The sequence below is a fragment of the Mauremys mutica genome, chromosome 2, assembly GCF_020497125.1.
Source record: "Mauremys mutica isolate MM-2020 ecotype Southern chromosome 2, ASM2049712v1, whole genome shotgun sequence".
Taxonomy (NCBI): Eukaryota; Metazoa; Chordata; order Testudines; family Geoemydidae; genus Mauremys; species Mauremys mutica.
Genome location: NC_059073.1, coordinates 182538562 through 182558037, shown reverse-complemented (window position 1 = coordinate 182558037; position 19476 = coordinate 182538562). Strand labels below are relative to the sequence as shown.

General features: G+C 41.7%; 1 protein-coding gene and 1 non-coding gene across 3 annotated transcripts in view; one reads left to right on the top strand and one right to left on the bottom strand.

Annotated features, from left to right (window-relative positions):
* The window catches only part of MOCOS (molybdenum cofactor sulfurase), a 387414-nt gene that overhangs the window by 231750 nt on the left and 136188 nt on the right, over positions 1 to 19476 (bottom strand). The window lies entirely within an intron of this gene.
* On the top strand, positions 19260 to 19340 carry TRNAL-UAA. Its single transcript has one exon. It is a non-coding gene; the product is annotated as a tRNA-Leu (tRNA).

The following is a 19476-nucleotide window of genomic DNA, read 5'->3' as shown; positions in this document are numbered from 1 at the left end:
TATGCATTCCGATGAACTTCTCTTCTCTCAGGCTGTCTGCATCTTTCAAGAAGTGGCTTTGCACCCAATTAAAGTCAGCAGGAAAAACATTCTCAAGACATTGGAAGGAGTACAAAATTGATTGGGATTAAATTTTCTGAAACAATATGGCCAGTACTCTAGACACGATAATCCTAGTCAATTTCATTCCACTACTGGCGCCAGAGAATGCATTTGCAGCAGCCAGTAACTGAATACGGTCAATCACAAAATAGATTTGCAAATGGAAAACTATAGTTTTACACATTTGCATGTCATTTTGTGTTTTCAATAAGTGCAGAGAACATTGCAAAGCATAGATTTAGACCCCTGGCATTTTCACACATTCATGCTATTGAACAAGAGTGATGCTCACCCTGATAAGAAGGACCCTCTTTACCATGTTCCCACCCTGGTGGGATGGCTTAGGACTGAGGGTGGAGTTGGAGTTATTAGCAAAGGAGCTGTGAACTGGGGGTGGGAGGGGCGGTTGGACTACTGCGTGCTGGTGGGGTTCTCTATACTGGCCCCCACACAAGTCAGTACAGACGGTGCCACAGGGGGAGAAATAGAGGAAGACACAAGATAGTGACCACAACACCCCATGTTAGTGCATAGAGTGTATCTGGTCACTACCCCAGCCCACAGAATGAAGGTGCCCTGGATTGCCGGGGCTGGATTTCACTTCCCCAATTCACCTCCTCCAGAACATCACTCAACAAAGCCCCTGGTTTTATACAGGTGCAATGAATTTCACCCCAACGGAATAATCAGAACAGCCATGTGAACAAGGTGCAGGGTGCATCATATCTGAATCCCATTAACATGCACTCACTTCATCTCAGCTAAAACCCCATGAGCTCTGTTCTTGTCTATCATTACTAGGCATTCCACTTGTATCTGTTGCATCTTTGCTTTACAAATCCACACAGGAAAGGACTCTTTAGTCTGAGTTCACTTGACCAAGGATCCTACACCCTTCTTTCCCTGCCTCTTCTTAAAGGTTGGAGGTTATTTCCCATCTGTGTGAAATCCCCAAACAAATGAAGAAGGTGTGAAGCATCAGAAGTTTGATTCAATTCATTACTAAGGGCTTGGCTACACTGGAGAGTTGCAGCGCTGGTGGTGGGTTTACAGCACTGCAACTTACACACCGTCCACACTTGCAAGGCACATACAGCGCTGCATCTCCCTGGCTGCAGTGCTGGCTGTACTCCTACTCTGCCTCAGGTATAACTATTGCAGCGCTGGTGATGCAGCACTGCTCCGCCAGTGTGGCCACCAAAAGCGCTGTAATTGGCCTCCAGCAGAATTTTCCCATAATGCTTTTAACTAAAGAACTCTTTGTTTTGTTATGATGCCTCTCTTTGTTTTGTTGTGAACTTGGGGCTCCCGGAGCTCCTTATTTAAAAAACAAACACAGCTCCTGTTTGCTGTGAATGAGGCAGGCAGGGGGGATGAATGTCTACAGCTAGTGTTTGCTTTAGGAGAGAAACAGCATGGCGGGAAGGAGTGGGGGGGGAAGGGAGTCCGTCGGAGCAGCTGCTTATCTGGTCTGCAGGCTGTTTGCATTTAAGAGTGAATGAGGCGTTGGGGAAATGGTCAGAATTTGCAAGGCAGGGAGCTGACACAGTGTCAGCTCCAAAAATCCACTCTCTCTCCCCCCCACACTCCCTGTCACACTCCACCCCACCCCCCTCTTTTGAAAAGCACGTTGCAGCCACTTGAACCCTGGGATAGCTGCCCATAATGCACCATTCCCAACACGGCTGCAAATGCTGCAAATGTGGCCACACTGCAGCGCTGGTAGCTGTCAGTGTGGCCACACTCCAGCACTTTCCCTACACAGCTGTACGAAGACAGCTGTAACTCCCAGCGCGGCACATCTGCAAGTGTAGCCAAGCCCTAAGGCTTGTAGCATTAGTGGGGGAAAAAAAGAAAGCATCCTTCTCTCCCCCGCAGCTTGCTAGGAAACTGTCCCTTCATTCTGGATGAGAATCTGGTCACAATGATACATGCCCGTCACCTCTAGGCTAGCTTTCTGTTGTTCACTTTATCTGTGGCTGAATATGGAAGCAATGCACAGGCTATAGCTTGTTCAGAAGGCAGCTGCCTGCCTTCTCAAAGGGTTGAGCCACTGTGAACGCATCCCTCCTGTGCTCTCATCCCTCCACTGGTTCCCAGTCCAATGCCAAAGCCAGTATAAAGCCTTGGTCCTGATCTTCAAAGCCACTAACAGCAGCTCAAGACCCAGCTACAGAACTGATCACATTTTCCATCCTTGACCTACTAATACAGATGTCTTCTTCTGGGACAATTAATTTTACAAAGCCCAGGATGAAGTGGGTGGGAGCCAGAGCAAAATCATTCTCAATCTGCTTTTAAAAATACACAGTTTTTATAATTCTATTAATACGTTTAAAGATCATTCTCCTTTATATACAATCTGAATCATTGACAAACTAAAACTAACCTGCAACTTTGGCTTCTACCTCCCCTTGCACAAAGGAAGAACTATAATTTATTTATTGCTATTCATTTTTCGTGTTATATGGTTAGCCACCAAAGTGGCCTGGTATTGTTTCTGCTAAATAGATGGCTGCAACATTTTAAACAGGAGGATAGAAGAGTGAATATTTAGTCTGAATATTAGAAAAAATAAATTATTTGTACCAGAATCCTTGAAACTTTCAGTCATCTCATATATCTTTATGAATAATGGCCAGTTGTCTGATCACTAGTGAGTTACAAATAACACAATACCATTAGTAAACCCAATTAAGTGATCTTATTCATGAAAATATTCTCAAATCAGGTTTGTTATTTTTAAACTATTAAGCCAGTTCAAATTATCAGTGCACTTTCATTTCACTCATGTTCATATTTTGGTTCAAACTCATAAAAGAGTTATGACATGATATGAATGGATGCTAGTTCATATTGGAAACATCATCTCAGCCTGTCAAGTTGAGAACAGCACTTAGTTCGTTTTAAATCCTGACAACTATGTTTCCATTACTTCTAGCAGTTGAGGGAGAGACTATTCTACAAATGACAGATGCAACAACACATAAATGACTGTTTAGGGATATTCCTGACTTCTCTTAAACAGGATCTGCTTGCAGTCTATGACAAACAAGGAGACGCCATAACATTTTAAAGAGTTTGGAAGGGGGATGTTTTCACAATCATGAAATGCAACCCGCTTAGAAAGCTCTCATAAAACACAGACTCATGAAACTCATGTAAAAATGTCATTGCTTTACTAATTTCAACAGAAAATGTTATTCTGGTTCAAGAAATAACAACTATGTGTGAGAGAGAATTGGAGGATTTCTGTAATCCACTGCCAACTTTCTCATGTTCTCTGAGACCATTCCGTTGCAGACAAAGACAGACAGAAAAATCATAGTCTAACATTAGGTAATACTGTTTAAAGTCTCCGATCAGTTCATTCTGATGTAAATTTAAAACCCCTATTAATTAGAAAGTTCACTTTATAGGACACCCACTTTAATTAAGCTTTCCTTTTTGCACCTTAGAGGCACAATTACACTGCTTGACAGTGAATAAAAATGTCTTGAAATCCAAAGGTAAGTAGGAAATGCACCAAAGAGCACAATTTTCTGCAATTCTTCTATACAAAGAGTGTTCTCCTTGTAAAGGTTGCTAGCCATTAACTTCAGCAGAGCCTGGATTTCATCCATGGGGTATAGATCCTACCCAATCAGCCAGTGGTTACTACTATAACTCCTACACAGGTTTTGTTTCAAGTAAATCTTTGTAGCTCCCAGAGTCATTGACCTGTAGCCCATAGGATTATTTTGCTAGCTATTATATCCTACTAATCCAGCCAGCAGTATTAATTAATATGTTTCTTTTTCTGAAATTAATCCATTTTATTCTTATATTTTATCAGTATTAATTCCTTGGAATTTAGGATGTGTTGAGGCATGTGTTTCCTAATAATAAGTTTTGCTGAAATGCAAGAAGCCTACCAGCCTGTAAAATCTGGTAAGATCTGCTATATAGCAAAAAGTATAATCGGTTATGAATATTTCAGCATAAAAGCTGGTAGTCTTTGGCACAGATACGAATGGTCACTGAAATTTGAAGAACCAAGGGGAGGAACTATCCACATCACATCACGGGTTTATCCGGCATCTACAACCTGTTCGTAACCACAGGGTACACCACAACTTGGAGATCATCAAGAGAGCCTAGGTTGGAAGTTTTGGAGCGAAATAATCCATATTAATATATTTAGAAAGTAAGTGTCATAATCCGCTAACCTATAGGATAAGGGTACCCATAAATTTCTTAGGGTATGGAAATAAAATTTGGATATAGTAGGTTGGGCCTGAATTACATAGGTCAGGATCCTATAAAATACCCTGTAAGAAAGCTCTTCTCAGTTCTAGGCTCTTCTAACTCCTGAAGCTTCAGTTTCTTGGAGTGCTTTTTCCAGTTCTCCTATACTCTAGAGACTTTTCATCTATCTATCTATCCTATCTTCTATCATGCTATCAGCTCAGCTTGTGTAGTATAGTATAACTACTCAACATTCCTAATCACTGGGGAAGCCAGCACCATCGCGTAATCGGGCATGCCGGGAGTGAGGCTGGTCCTCACCTCCTATTACCAGGTCCTCAAGGAAGGGTGTGAGTATGTTAGGTTAAGGTACTTATAATAGAAATGTTACAACCAGGAGTTTTGGAATTCTTTTACTGTTTTGCAGTTATAAGTTTCATTGCATTTCTTATTTTTATGTTAATTTCAATAAAGGTTTTATCAATTTGGTATTGTCCTCAGTGTTCTTGCCAAGCTCCCTGAGAGTCCTCCCCTGATATAGAACTCTCTGAGTTCTTGAACTCTGTAGTCTAAACTGGACAAGAACCTATAAATCTTCTGGTCAGATGCGATCAGTGGCAAGCCATAGCAACTAATCCATCAAATTCAGGTCAACAGACCATGTTCTCCCCAACTACAATTGGGAGAGAATTGCTATGATGCTCAGTAGCAGAGCCCCTCTGTGCGGTTTCTCCACTTGGCATCCATTCTACAGAATTTTAGGCTCTCTGTCACTATTTGGGTTTATAGTTTTAAAAGCTGTATTTTAGATTTATTGTAGGGGGGAGGGCAGCGACTCAAATTTTGGTTGCCTAACACTATTATAAAAAAAAATTCTTGTGCCTTTTTCTGAACATCTCTCACACCTCCATCGTTTGAAATTTAAATAATAATTGTTGCAACCAAAATAGCTTTCTTTTAACACAGGTATTTTTGGTATATAATACTGTATACACAATTGGTGCACTTGAAACATTCACTCCAGTTCAGAGATATTACTGGTTCCTGCAGTATGACCTATTTAAAATCTAGGGAATACCTCTGAAACCTTTACACACTGAAACCAAAATGAATGTTTTCAGTGCACGCTTTGGCTGGATATTCACTTCATATCCAAGCTTCATATTCCTCCTAACAGACAGCAGAACCACTCCGCTTCTTTGGTTTCACTTCAGAACCACTCAGGAGACAATTCTTTTATCCTCAAAAACGTAACTTAACCATACATTTTTGTTTATGCCTACAGCTAATGTATAGCTCAATATCCAAGACCCACCACTGCTAACTATTGACATTTATACCATATAAATCATTTCAGGTGACTGTGTAAATATGCCACTGAAGGCTAAGTGCCAAAAAATGTTGATTAAGAAACAGACCTTGCTGCAGTATGTTTCCTGAACAGCTTTTCATACAACAGATTCTAGACTCTTAGATTCTTTTCATACAGCTACTGATTGATTCATTTATTTTCTTGAAATAAGAAATGTGACTGTTCTCTCCCCCTCCCCCACTAGATAGTTATTATAGACAGCTCTGCAGCATATGACGATCACATCATGGCCTTTTTTCATTGGAATCAGCAGATGCAGCCGGGACACTTCATTAAAGTGCATAGGGAAATGTTTTTGTGGTGCTTTTATGTTACAAAATCACAGTAGATTTATTGGGTGCGTAGGCCCTGATTCAGGAAAGAATTTGGGGATGTGCTGAACTTTTAGTGAGTGAGTAGTTCCATAGTCCTCAATGGACTATTCATGTGCTCAGAGTTATATACGTGCTTAGGTACCTTCCTGAACTGGGACCTTAGGTCTGGTCTACACTGCCGCTTAAGTGAAAAAAATCACCACACTGAGCAATGTAGCTTGCATCGACCTAACACAGTGTTTACACCACGCTATGTTGGTGGGAGACGCTATCCCGCCAACTTACCTTCCGCCTCTCGGCAAGGTGGAGTACTGAAGTCGACAGGAGAGAGCTCTGCCATCAACTCATCGTGTCTTCACCAGACCACTAAATCTACACCGCTGCATTGATCACAGTGGTGCCGACTTCGCGCAATACAGACAAGCCCTGAGTCTGCAGTCTCCTCAGGGCAGAAGGCTTTCTGCCCCTTGTGTGGCACCAGGCATGCTATTAGTGCTTAAAAATACCAAACCACAACTAATGCTCACCATTATATTTCAGATTTCATGGAAATATAAGCTATATAGGAGTATTGTAGTTCTCAAAAAAACAAGCCCATTGAAAGTACCCCCATCAGAATGTCTAAGCTATTTTCTCACATTTACGTATTATTTGAAGTCAGTCTCCTTGCTTGCACATTATTTTACACGACAAATTAATCAGAAATAATTCAATAGGAGTCTTCAAAACACAAAGTTCAATTTCCCATTGTATTGCTTAGATGTGACTGGTCACAAGTCAAATTTCTGTTCCCTGAGGTAGCCACTGAAGCCTTGTCTTCCTCAAAGAGGATAGCAGTTTAGGAACAAGCTACAGGATTGTAATGTTTTTGGTGCCACAGATTGTTTGTTTGCATGGATATCCTTTAGGCAGCAGCTCTAAGAAATGATTCAAGTTACAGAGATTCTGGAAGAGATATGCTCAGTCTCCAAAAAACACTGCACTTCAACTAACAACATGGTATCACCTCCAAGATATAATTGCCTATGCATTCAGTTAAACAGAACTTGGAAGGTTATCTTTAGTAGTGCAACCTGGTGATTTCCCATATTACTACAAAGATAGACACATTTTAAAAATTGTAAACAGTTGCCTTTTCTGACCACACAGTCTTTGCCTAGAGCATCTTTCGTAGAAAAAATAAACTATTATAAAATTAAATAGGATAGGTGCAAATTAAAAATGGATTTTCTCTCATTACAGAGAAGCATATAGTGGCATGGGTCTACATATTATGATGTATCAGAGGGGTAGCCGTGTTAGTCTGGATCGGTAAAAGCAGCAAAGCATCCGACGAAGTGGGTATTCACCCACGAAAGCTCATGCTCTAATACGTCTGTTAGTCTATAAGGTGCCACAGGACTCTTTGCTGCTTTTATTATAGGCATGCAATTCTCAGAAAGGGCCATATAGTTTGGTATTTAATGTACTCACTCTAAACACACCACATCACATATCATTTGAAAGCTTATTTTAAGTACATTTAGATGAGGCATGATGTGGAGCTGTTGAGTGGTGTCATAAGTCTGTAGGTGAGGTGGAATAAAGGTACCCTAAATGAGAAAGTGTCACTTTTAGCACAATTCCAGAAAAACTGAACAGGACTATAACTACAGTTTTTACTGTTTAAGTTGATTTCAACACCTTAATGTTGTGTTTACTGGTCATACCTTCCAAATGACAATGTATGAAAAGATTGTTATTGGTTTTGCGTGGGCAAGTAGTTCTTTTTTTAGAAATGATGAAGCTGTTTAGCATGTGGCAAAAATGGTGAATATCAACATTTTGCAAAATACTAACATGAAATGTTTTCACATCACATATTCATAATTGTCAAAGGATCTCATAAATGATTAAAACAGTTTTCTATATTTTCAATTAAAATTTGTTGACCAGAACAGTCTCCTACTGACAGTTGTGCACCAGTAGCAATTGATTGCACAGCCACAATTTGTACTGCACAGTGAGTAGATAAATGTACGTGAATTCCTGTTGTAACGCTTCTCCATTTGTAAGCTTTTGTACCTACAATGGAGCATCTAGGCTGCCTGGTAGAAGGTTTTAATTTGAATCTATGAATGAAGGGCATGCAACAAAGACACCACAGTGTACACCAGAGATGCCATGGCTGTCATACAAGTGATGGCTGGAGACAAATTTCACATTTGATAAGTTAGGTGTGAGTATTTGAGGTATGTCCTAAAAGGATTTGACAAAACTAATTCTGCAAGCAAAATCTTTGGCAGATATGACAACAGTAACTCTGTGAAAACTGCAGAAAGACAGCATGGACAGGATCTACGGTTGGATGTAAGAAATACCAGGTGATTGGTGGATTCCCTGCACCTCCATGGAAAAAGTTTCTAAACAAGCAGTCACTTGTAAAATTCCTGTATGTACATATGGTTCAAAATGAACCTGAGAGTGTAGGAGCATACTCAACAAAAAATACTCCTCCTTGCTGGAGGCTTTTCCAATGGTGAAGTATCAAAGTTCATCTCCAGCAGACGTGTTGAAGAAGTCCAAGACTTGTACAGTACTCAAGAGGAAGCAGACACATGGATGCTTCTGCATGCTGTATGTGCCAATATGGCTTTTGGGTCTCTTGGTGTCAAAGAAACCATAGTAATTAGGTCACCTGATACAGATGTTTTGGTCCTTTCCATTCACTACTTTCCAAAAATGGAGCACATAGATATGATGCAGATTGAAGCAGTACCCATTACCAGCACAACTGACAAGCGTTGCTTCATACCTGTGCATTCAAATTGTGACACACTCACTCCTGACTTCTGCAGCATACTTCCTGCTATATGGGCAATAACAGGATGGGACTCTGTGTCATCCCTATTTGATATTGGGGAAAATCTGTGCTTAAAGTTGTCAAATCAACAGGAGTTTACTGCTTCAGAGATTTTGCCAAATTGATGGGAAGAGTGACAGACAAGCAATTTCTGCTGCAAGGATGCTGGTAGCAGTGCTGCATGACCAGAGCGAGAAAGAAAAAGGAGACACACACAGCCCTGAATTGCTTGTGCCTCAATCTAGCCAACAACAAAGAAAAGTCACTGGCCAAACTCCCACCATGTGATGACAGTTTTGAACAGGATGTCAAAAGAGCATCTTGAGAAACAAAGATGTGGATGTCTTCGCACAAGGGTAAAGCAGATATTGGACCACCATTTTCACATGGATGGAAACATGTGGATGATGAACTACTTCCTGTATCCTTCAAGGGCCCAATGGCCCCTGAGCTTCTACAAGTCCTTATCTGTGCCTGTACCAGTAAGGGTCAGTGCAGAATCAACTGGATCTGTAGTCAGAACAATCTTCCTTGAACAGAACTGTATACATGCCAAGGCAATGAAGACTGTGGTAACCCACGCACTCTCAACAGAGATCATAATAATGAACAAAAATGACGATAATGATCGTGACTAAAAATGTTAGAAGCGCTATTACATTTCAATGATACTTGTACAAATTTATTATTAGATTTTGTTTTACACTTTAGATTGTTGTTGCAATATTTTGAGGTCGCAGAGAAATCCAATTTTGTGTCTTGAAATAATACATTGAGACGCGAATGCAAATATTCAAAAGTGGTAATTTTCACATGTTGATGGTGTCATTGTTTCTCCCCATTCCTATGGTAGTGGCACCAGTTGACAGCTCTGCATTGTACTTCATCTTAAAGAAGACATATTAAGCTTTCAAATGATGTATGATGTGCATGCGTGTAGAGAGGGTACATTTAGTCATCCAAATCAGTGGTGTCTATTAGTATTAATTATTTGTATCACTTGAGTGAGTAGGAGCTGGAGCCCCCTAGTCATGGACCAGGAGCCTATTGTGCCAGGTGCACAACACAGAATAAAGAGATGGTATCCCTGCCCCCAAAGAGCTTACGGATACACCTGACCTCCCACTGATCCCCCAGGATCCATGAGGTTTGTGGCAGGACCTTGTGAACCACTTCAGTGCCAGACAGAATGACTGGGAAGAATTCTGAGGAAAAACCTTATAGTTTTCACCTCTTGCTGATTTACAAGCAGGAGAGGACTGTCAGGAACATAGAAAGGATTTTTATTGTATGCTGGTTTATTTAATATATATACTGTGTAAATTGCCTTTTTATATTGTAAATACCCGTTGTGCGCATAGGAAAAAATACATTTAAACAAAGCAAACATTATTTCAGAATATTTGGAAGTCCTTAGGATATTTGTGAAGCTGCCTATTGGGTATCAGAGTGGATACTGTGCATTAGAGCCTTCTTCCATTTCCCACAGGACAAAGATAATTGATCGGCGTGCATGAGAAATAGCTACTGTGAAAACAACAAAAGCTTCTGTGAGGTCTTCAGCAAGAATACTGAATACAGTATTTAGAACTTAATGTGTACCCATGGAGATAATTTTCTAACCTTGTTGTTCCCATGAGTTTTAAACCTGTTGTTGTTTTTAAATATTGCTCAGCAACATTACAGAGAAAAAAAACCACTCCAGAATAGATCTGCCACAAAACTGCATTGCTTTATGATCAACAGAGGTGCCATTAGCACAGTCTGAATGAGAAACCTGGCACAGGTTTGCCTATCAACCATGATGTGGAGCTGGTAAAAATGGCTGTTATTTATTTTCTGCATTACAACTACTGCTTAGAAATCAATGAACATTTCATCTTAATAGATAGAGCAGGTGAACAACCAGACAATTTTATAATAACTTACAAAGTGAATGCAGTATTTGCTCAGATATCAGCTTAGAGTTCACTTGTAAAATAAAGGTGCAGCTCTGCACTGTCTGTTTGAATGCCTCCAGCCAGCTACAGCACTTCTCCCATTTCCTGGGCCCTGCTTCTTGCCAATCCCTTTCTGAATAATTTGCACATTTGTGGCAAGTAGGTGGGGCTTAGGCAGGAATTGCAATGTGTTTAGCCCTTGAGTGCTTCTTGCATCCTCACCTCTGTGCACCGGCATAACGGCGAGCTACATTCTAACTACAGCTGAGTCAATAATTGATTTTTCAGTCTGGTGGCCAAACCAAAAGAATCATTATGTGGAAGCAGGGAAAGAATTAATAAGGATTTGAAGGGGATCTTAATACATGTCAGTCAGTTAGCAAGAGTTAGCCCAGCTGTAACCCTAATGACGTGAGACTTCTAGAAGCAAGGATAGTGTGAGGCAGAGGGAAAGAACTATGTACAAAGTTATTACGACCTTGTAACTGATAACCAAATATGCAGGCTTGCTTTTCTTAGGAGTGAGACAAACAAGATAGCAGAATGGCTTATGTATAAAGAAAATGTAGTTGTTGCTCTCTATTGTCTGTATTATTGCTAGTTATTCTCTGTAACAAAAGTATAAAGGCTTGCTGTAATTGTTTACCAGTTGAGAGACCTGTCCAGGCCTGGGGCGACCCTGTGTCCTATGGCACTCTCTCTCTCCATTGTAATTACTGGAGAAATAATAAAGTATTTGATTTTGCTGCACCCAAACGAAAAAGCGAGAACTGAGTTTTTCTCCGACAATTAAAAAAAAAATTGGTTCATTTCAGACCTGATTTTTTAATTTTTATTTATTTATTTTATTTATTTAATTTAGTTAGTTAGTTAGTTAGTTAGTTAGTTCTTCTGAATGAAACAGTCCCTCCCCACTCCAAATAACTCGGTTTGAACAAAATGTTTAGAAAATGTCATTTCAAAATGAAATGTCAAAATGGTTTGTTTAAAAAATGCTGAAACAAAACATTTCAACTTTTCTGGAAAAAAAAAAAAAAAGAAAACCAACAACAATTTTTTTTCAGCCAAAACTATTCACTCGGAGAAGATGGAGAAAGGTTTGGTGCCCTGAAAATGCATATGTTGGCAGTTTTATTCACTAGAGGAGTTTCACCCAGCTCTAAGTCTGACCCCTTAATGTTCATTTGAGGCCAGATCTTGCAGTCCTTCTTCAGTGCTTAGTCAGGCAAAACTCTCTTTGAACTTCCTCAATAAGGATTGTAAGATCTGGGCCATAGAGCTTTTAACTTTTAAAGTACGTAGGCCAGATCCTGCAAATCCTCACCTAAGCAAGTAGACCTAGTAATGGAATTACATGCATGAATAAGGACCGTAACACAACATTAAAAAGTGAGTGTCTCAAGTTTTTTTTTCCTGACCAAAATTATTAGCACTGATTGTTTCTTTATTTCATTTGAGTCGTTTCCTTCTATTACTTTTCTTGAAAAATTATTAGCTTTTGAATTTCTTTGAATCTTTCCAAAGAACTGAGGATGTCTCATATGTCACCTCAAAACCAGGGCCGCCCAGAGGATTCAGGGGGCCTGGGGCAAAGCAATTTCGGGGGTGTTGTGTATTTGGTTGTCATGGTTTTGTTGCTATGGCAACTGAGTTAGATTATTATGGGTTAGCTCAACCGGTTTCAACCGGCTGAGGAGCTCTCTGTATATATGTAAATAAAATGGAGGTTTTGGTTAGCTGCCTGCTCTCTGGCCTCAAGTGATTGCTTCCTACACCGGCTGCCCCAAGGATATAACACTGGCGACGAGGGTGAGACTCCGGTGCTGCTCCAGTAACAGAAGGAAGTAGAAGTTAAGGTAAAGAACAAACAAACACAAAAGCTGCTTGTTTGCACTGACTGTGAAAGTGAAACTAAAAATCATGGCTACTCTGACCAGGCCCCTGGAGCCTTTTGATGAGAATACAGAGCAGTGGCATGTGTATACTGAGCGTTTTGAGCTTTTTGGTATTGCAAATGACATTACAGAAGCGAAGAAGGTGCCAATATTCTTAACTGTTGTAGGGGCTAAAACCTACTCCCTGCTACGCAGCTTACTACACCCTGTTAAGCCTGAGACTAAATCTTACAGTGACATTGTGGAAATCCTGGGGTCTCATTTCTCCCCAAAACCACTGGTAATTGCTGAAAGATATAGGTTCCACAAAAGAGACCAAAAGGAAGATGAAACAGTTGTACAATTTGTAGCCATTTTAAAAAAGCTAGCAGAACACTGTGAATTTAAAGAAATGTTACATGATGCCCTGCGTGACAGGTTAGTGTGTGGCCTGTACAGTGAAGCTATACGGAAGCGCCTACTGACAGAGGCTCAGCTTACCTTACAGAAGGCTGTTGATATTGCTGTCTCCATGGAACTGGCTACAAGGGAGGCACAATACATCGGTGCACCCCCTAGGGTGCAAAAAGTGTCACAAGAACCGACCCACAAAACTGTGCAGAGTCAAGAATGTTACCGCTGTGGTAAGCCGGGTCACCAGGCATCAGAATGCTGGTGTAAGGACCTGGTGTGTCGACACTGTGGCAAAAAGGGACACATTGAGTGTGCCTGTAAACAAAAGAAAAAGAGGCCTGTGGTCTGGCCGACAAAAAGAGGAACGCTGCATACCCTAGAGCAGACCCAGGATGATCAAGGTGACACCTCATCGCAAGAGGAAGTGCCACTGCATGTTTTGTCTTTGACAATGGGCTCACATGAATACTGGGTAACCCCGTTATTGGATGGCAAACGTATACGCATGGAACTGGATACCGGTGCAGCCGTCTCACTGATCTCCGAGACTGTGTATAAAGAAAAGCTACAGCATCTTCTGCTTAAGGCAACAAAAACTGTTCTGAAGACGTATACGGGAGAAGCTGTGCCTATGCTGGGCACTATTGATGTTAAGGTGGAGCTCAATGGACAGGTGGCTAAATTGCCACTGTTTGTGGTGAGAGGTAACTACCCAGCCTTAATGGGTAGGTCTTGGCTTGGGAAGATTCAACTGAACTGGGCAGAAGTGCACCGGATGACTAAAGAAGAAACCAGTCTAACCCCTATACTAAGGAAACATGCTGCTGTTTTTGGAGATGATTTGGGAAGTCTGAAGGGAATCACTGTGACATTGAACATTAAACCTGGCAGTCCACCAAAATATCTGAAAGCCCGAACTGTGCCATATGCCATCAGGCCAAAAGTTGAAGCAGACCTGGAGCGCCTGGTCACCAATGGAGTCCTAATACCAGTTACCCATAGCTCATGGGCCACTCCTATCGTTCCAATCGTGAAGAAAGATGGCTCTCTCCGGATTTGCGGTGATTTTAAAGTCACTGTCAACCCAGTGTTGTGTGCAGAGCAATACCCGCTTCCCCGCATCGATGACCTCTTCGCAGGCCTGGCTGGGGGACAAAAGTTCAGTAAGATTGATCTGAGTCAAGCATATTTACAGATGCACGTTGATGAAAAGTCCCAAGAGCTGTTGACTATTGTGACTCATAAGGGGCTTTATCGATACTGTCGTCTACCCTTCGGAATAACATCTGCTCCCGCCCTGTTCCAGAGGGCTATGGACCAGATCTTGTGTGGCTTGTCAGGAGTTCAGTGCTATCTGGATGATATCCTGGTCACTGGAAGAAATGAAGAAGATCACTTAAAGAATTTAGAGGTTACCCTACAAAGACTGGAAGAGTATGGCCTACGAGTTCGCAAAGACAAGTGTGAATTCTTCAAGCCCTCTGTTGAATATTTGGGACACATCATTGATTCTGCAGGTCTTCATAAGGCCCCTGCAAAAGTTAAAGCTATTGTGGAGGCTCCCCCACCTCGAAATGTAAGCCAGCTGCGCTCGTTTCTAGGACTCCTGAACTATTATGGAAAGTTCATCTCACAGTTAGCCACACTGCTAAAACCACTTCATGAGCTCCTTGGGCAGAACAAGGCCTGGAAGTGGACTGAAGCCTGTGATGTTGCGTTTAACAAAGCTAAGGATGCATTGCTAAATTCTGAAGTTCTAACGCACTTTGATCCATCCTTACCACTGCAATTGGCCTGCGATGCCTCCCCTTATGGAGTGGGAGCAGTCGTGTCACATATTATGCCTTCAGGAGAAGAGAGACCTATTGCTTTTGCTTCACGCACTCTAAGCAAAGCAGAAACTAACTACGCCCAAATCGAACGTGAGGCATTAGGAATTGTTTTTGGAATTCGGAAGTTTCATCAGTACCTGTTTGGGCGAAAATTTACTCTTCTCACAGACCATCGACCTCTGACATCAATTTTTGGACCTTACACAGGCATTCCCCCATTAGCTGCTAGTCGTATGCAACGCTGGGCATTGTTACTTTCAGCACACACATATGAAATCAAATATCGGAAATCCACTCTACACGGCAATGCAGATGGCCTCTCCAGGTTGCCTTTGCCGGTCAAACACCAAGATAGTGCCCACAAGGAAATCTTCTACTTTGAACAGGTAGAGAATACACCCATCACTGGTACTCAGATAAAGAAGGCAACTCGCGTTGACCCAGTATTGTCCCACGTTATGGACCTGGTGATGCATGGAACATCTCGACAAACCTCTCCGGTCTCATCCAACCTTGTTCCCTACATGTCCAAGCGGACGGAGTTATCGGTCCAATCTGGTTGTTTGTTGTGGGGGAGACGTGTCATTATTCCACCACCACTGAGATCACAGATGTTAGAACAGCTACATTCCGGTCACTGTGGAATAGTGCGCATGAAGGAAATTGCACGAAGCTATTTTTGGTGGCCTGGACTGGACAGCACTATTGAAGAGAAGGCAAAAGCTTGTATGTCATGTCAGGGTGTGAGGAATGCACCCCAGTGGGCACCCCTACACCCATGGGACTGGCCTGAAAACCCGTGGCAACGTATTCACGTTGACTTTGCTGGCCCCCTTGAAGGAAGCATGTTCTTGGTGGCAATAGATGCCCATTCTAAATGGCCAGAAGTCTCTATAATGCAGTCCACTTCTGCAGAGAGTACTATCCAAAAACTACGAGGACTCTTTAGTCGTTTTGGTCTGCCAGAACAACTTGTGAGTGACAACGGACCGCAGTTCGTTTCTCAGGAGTTTCAAAATTTTATGAAAGCAAATGGGATACACCACATCACGTCAGCACCATATCATCCGTCCACCAACGGATTAGCTGAAAGATTTGTGCAGACAATGAAAAACACTTTGAAATCAGCAAGGGGACAACACTCCATTCAAAAGCGTCTGGATACCTTTTTACTTTCCTACAGAAACACACCTCATGCTACGACCCACGCATCTCCGGCCTTTCTAATGATGGGACGACAGCTGTGCACTTGCTTTGATCTGCTGAAACCTTCTGAACCCCGACAAATTGTGCAACATCAGCAGCAATATCAAGTCATCAGACGGGCACCCAGAGCAAAAGACCGAACCTTTAGCCCGGGACAGCCAGTTTTGGCTCGGAATTATACTTCCAGAGCTAAATGGGTTCCGGCCACAGTCATCACTCAAACAGGACCTGTTTCCTACACAGTCCGGACTGCAGAGAATCTTACCTGGCGGCGACATGTAGATCAGCTGTTGCCAGGTCATGCCAGTCCTCAGGACCCATCTGCAGTTGAGGGGTCTGACTTCACCTCTTCTGGTGAGGGATCGAATCACGAGTCACCTGTTTCTGACTGTTCTCCTCCATTACTGCCGGCGGCTGAGATACCCCTTTGCCCAGCACGAGCTGATACCACCTCCTCACCTGTTCGTGCTGCGGACCCTGAGCCCCTAGTGCTTTCGGGTGCAATAACACCAGTAGTTCGCCGTAATCCACCTAGAGACAGAAGGCCTCCTCATTGGCTGGATCTTTAGCTAGGGCGAACCCACGGTTATGGGGCAAAATAATCCCCAGGGTTTAGCCGGGAATGGAGGCAGTCTACCCTCCTTCTCTAGTCTAGTGTGTGTTTTATTTAGGGGATGTTCTTATTAGGGGGGGAGGAATATGTTGTGTATTTGGTTGTCATGGTTTTGTTGCTATGGCAACTGAGTTAGATTATTATGGGTTAGCTCAACCGGTTTCAACCGGCTGAGGAGCTCTCTGTATATATGTAAATAAAATGGAGGTTTTGGTTAGCTGCCTGCTCTCTGGCCTCAAGTGATTGCTTCCTACACCGGCTGCCCCAAGGATATAACAGGGGGCCCCTTCCATAAAAAAAAAGTTGCAATACTATAGAATACTAAATTCTCATGGGGGCCCCTTTGAGGCCTGAAGCCTGGGGCAAATTGCCCCACTTGTTCCCCCACCGGGCAGCCCTGCTCAAAACATCTCAAAGATACAGCCTTTCCTACCTATTCGCACAGCTAAAATGGCAACACCCTCTTCTCTGGCCTTCACAAATGCAATTGGACCCCACTCATATCCATTCAAAATGCTGTCCCAAAGATAATTTTCCTAGCTTGTCACTTTGACCATGTCTTTGCATCCCTCCACTGGCTCTCCTTTCTCTATCACATCAAACATAAATTGCTTCACTTTCAAAGCCCTTTATGGCCTTTCCCTTGCTATCTATCATCTCTCATATGCTACCAAGAAGCTGACTCTTGCTTCTGATTGGTCAGTGATGCCAACTTTAATCAGCCACTAGTTAAATTTTAAAACAGTCACCTTCATACTTTCTCCCATACATGCCCCTCTAGCTTGGGAGCTGCTCCCTGTAAACATCCACAAAGTTACCTCATTATCCTCCTTCAGATCATTTCTTAAAACTCTCAAGAGTTGTGAGGCCTACAAAAATCTTGACAATGGTTAGGCAGCTGGTGTGCTGAGACCACAGGCTACCATGCTGACCACAATTGTCTCATTGTTTCCCTGTGTTCTCCCATGTGTCTGCATCCATCTGCTGTCTTGTTTCTTATACTTTAGATTGTAAGCTCTTGGAGCCAGGGACCATCTTTTTGTTCTGTGGTAATACAGCACCTAGCACAATGGGGTTACTAGTTCCCAATTGTTATTCCGTTGTATTGCAATAATATTCATATGATAACTTATCTGCTAAATTTTGGATAAGGAATTCATACAGTGTGAAATTACCAACGTTGTCAAAAGTGACCTCTGATTTTGGTTACCTAATTTGACACTACTTCTGAAAATCAGGCTCAGGAGAAGTACCTACAACATCAACTGATGTCAACAAGATCTGCACTAGCTCAGTACCTTTGAAAATAAAGCATAAAGTGTCTCCAGTTGGACACTCAAACTGAGGCACACAAAATCAGAGTCCACTTTTAAAAAATTTGGCCTAAGGGTAAAATTTTGAAAAGCACCTAAGTGACGTAGGAGCCAAAGTCCCACTGAAAGTCAATTTAGGCACTTTCTGATCATTTTAACCTAGATGCCAAAGGTCTCTCCTTTGAATAGTAGAACCTAGAATGTTTCATGATAAGTGTGTTTCTGGGCAGGTACCTATTAGTACCAATGAGAGAGAAACAAACAAAACATTATTATGCAAAAGTTACCCAGAAGCCATAAAATATTCTGAAAACATGAAATTTAGTGGCATCAGAGCTCTATCTCAATGCCAGAAACCCAGAGTAAACATACTACTGGGACCCGCATACCTTATTAAGATACATCCTTATAAAAGTATCCAACATAAATAAAACAATAAAAAACAGGGAAAATGATAGATGGACTTTTCTTTTGATCCCAAGATTAAAATTATAGTGTATCAGTTTGAAGTTGTTCATAAATAATAACTGATATGTAATAATTTGCCAATAATCAATAACCAATTAATTGATAAGTAATTGACAAATAAGAGTTTACTGTGATTATATGTCTAGCAAGAGGAGTTCTTTCCAACAGCAATTAGTTTAACAACAACAAACTTCAGGTAAGTCAGCTTGGCTGGATTTATTGATTAACAGTTAGTAAAAGCAGCTCAGGCACAAAGAGACATGAAATTTCCTGCAGCTGTGGAAGACCTGCCCTATAGTTTCCTGAGCATCTGAATCCAGTCTGTAGATAGTCTTACTTCCTCCTGATGTTCTAAGGTGTTTATACCCTTTGTTGTTCTAGCCCTTTTCTGTTTCTTCCCTTTTGCACTTAGGAAATAATCCAAGGTGATAAGAAATAACACATTTTGCACTTAATATTGCTAATACGTTTGCAACAGCAGTTTTCACACTTTTCAGATAAGATTGCTAGAATCTCTATAACAAACAGATTTGCAAAATATACTATGGGTTACTGTGTGGCAAAATTCCACTCTTTAAAGTTATCTTTGTCTGAACTGCAGAGCATCATGGGGATCTTGCTTCCAGGCAAGCCTTAGAAACTTTCTTGACCTATCTTAAGTGTCAACAAAGTGCGTACATAACAATGTTTCCTTAGTCTTCTTAACCTTCACCTTGGAAGATGCAGTTGATAAGAACACTACACCAGGATGGCTGAGTGGTTAAGGTGTTGGATTTAAGATCCAATGGACATGTCCACGTGGGTTCAAACCCCACTGCTGGTTTTGGTCCTGCTTTGAGCAGGGGGTTGAACTAGATGACCTCCTGAGGTCCCTTCCAACCCTGATATTCTATGAAGAATAAGTTGACATCAAACTTCTTCATGTCTTCCTTCACCATCTTGAACCACATTTTTCAAGG